At 37.5% G+C, this 2,010-nt stretch overlaps 1 non-coding gene across 1 annotated transcript; it reads right to left on the minus strand.

Moving 5' to 3' along the window:
* Window positions 1–339: 339 nt before the first annotated feature.
* LOC121540990 lies at window positions 340–394 on the minus strand. Its single transcript, XR_005995635.1, has one exon. It is a non-coding gene; the product is annotated as a U7 small nuclear RNA (small nuclear RNA).
* Window positions 395–2,010: the final 1,616 nt, after the last annotated feature.

A 2,010-nucleotide genomic window follows, 5' to 3' on the forward strand; every position in this document is an offset into this window, starting at 1 on the left:
GAAAAACTATTTAATCAATTTTAAAATAAGGCTGTAACATAACAAAATGTGGAAAAAGTCAAGGGGTCTGAACACTTTCCGAATGCACTGTATATACTATAGTATTCAATGTAGAGTTTTTGCGGACTTTACTATAGTAGTAACTGTAGTATACTGTAGTATTTACAGTTAACTTTAGTATAACAACTGTAGTAAAAGAAAACTGTAGTATGTTCTATAGTAATTAATGTAGTGTTTTTGCGGATTGTAGTATACTGTAGTATTTACTCTTGTATTTTCATTGACATTACTGTAGTGTTTACTATAGTGTTTTTGTTTTATTATCTTTGACATAGAAGTGCAGGCTTTCTCCTTGCGGAAACCTACTAGAGAAATACTAAAAGAGCAAATTGTCCATAACCTGTAGGTAGGACTGGGGTCTGAACAGATCGTTCAGAGCTTCTTCTCTTTTCTATAATCTGTCATGAACACAATATATGGTCTATACTCGTGAGGCATGTAGGTTTCTTACTTATGGGTGGCACAAATTGGGATATGAGGAAGGTAGTATTTACTGTAGTTAAAGTGTTTTTGTGGACTGTAGTGTTTTTGAGGACATTACTGTAGTATTGACTATAGTATTTTGTTTGTGCGGATAATGCTGAAGTATTATAGTATTCTACAGTATACTACAATATTCTATAGTAAGCACTATACGATTGAGGGTTACTACAGTGTGTAGTATAGTATTCTACAGTATACTACCGTTTACTACAAAATTATATGGTAAATACTGTAGATTATATTTTTTCATGTGGGAACAGACAACAACAATTCAGCCTCACTATAGTTAGTCCAGAAAAATGCAGTGTACACATTCATTTGAGGACGTTATTGTGAGGGTAGGCCTATGTTACTGTAAATAACATAATAACCCAGAAAACTGAGAAAGAGAGGATTCTCTCTCTCCCAAAAAAAGCAAATTAGGTCACCGACCATTATTGTCCAATACTGCTAAAAGTAGAGTAGATTAGAGTCAGGACTACAACAAGGCTGAACAATCATGGGTGGCTTGACCTGTGTGTTGATACACTGTACTGTACTGTAGCCTATAGGGAGGAGGTCAGTGACATGGCAGTCTGGTGGGGACAACAACATCAACGTCAGCAAGACAAAGGAGCTGGTCGTGGACTACAGGAAACGGGGCTGAGCACTCCCCCATCCACATCGACGGGGCTGTAGTGGAACGGGTCGAGAGCTTCAAGTTCCTCAGTGTCCACATCACTAAGGAATTAACATGGTCCACACACACCAACACAGTCATGAAGAAGGCACGACAATGCCGCCTCCCTCTCAGGAGGCTGATAAGATTTGGCATGGGCTCTCAGATCCTCATAAAGTTCAACAGCTGCTCCTTTGAGAGCATCTTGACTAGCTGCATTACGCTTGGTATGGCAACTGCTTTGCATCTGACCGTATGTCTTTATTTTTGTATTTGTATATGCATTTCTTTCTCTTTTTTTTCTTTAGAGTGTGTAAATTGACATGAATATTGTTGACAATGTTGACAAAGCAAATAAAAATGTTTTTTGTATAAAAAAGGCTTTTTTGCAAGTCAATAAAGGCAGATTGAAGCTCCGAACTAGCCTGGTCAGCCATGGGGGCAATAGCATACACAACAGTGCCATATGCATACATGTGAAGAAAAAAACAAAAAAAACATATATATATATATATATATATATATATATATATATATTTTTTTTTTCTCCAGATAAACCAATATTGTTAATATAAATTGTAAAAATAACCAGACCAAGAATCCATCCCTGTGGGACACCCTTTGTTATGTCCAGAAAACCTGATTGAACACCATCAGTAAATACACACTGCATTCCTTCCGTTAAATACATTTCAAACCAGCTACACACAGGCTGGTTCAGGCCTATTGTAGAAAACCTCTGACTATGTAATGAGTGATCCACTGTTACAGGAGGGGGGTCGCAGTTCTGGAGCGACCCACTAGGTGTC

Source organism: Coregonus clupeaformis, chromosome 26 (assembly GCF_020615455.1).
Source record: "Coregonus clupeaformis isolate EN_2021a chromosome 26, ASM2061545v1, whole genome shotgun sequence".
In the NCBI taxonomy this organism is placed as follows: domain Eukaryota; kingdom Metazoa; phylum Chordata; class Actinopteri; order Salmoniformes; family Salmonidae; genus Coregonus; species Coregonus clupeaformis.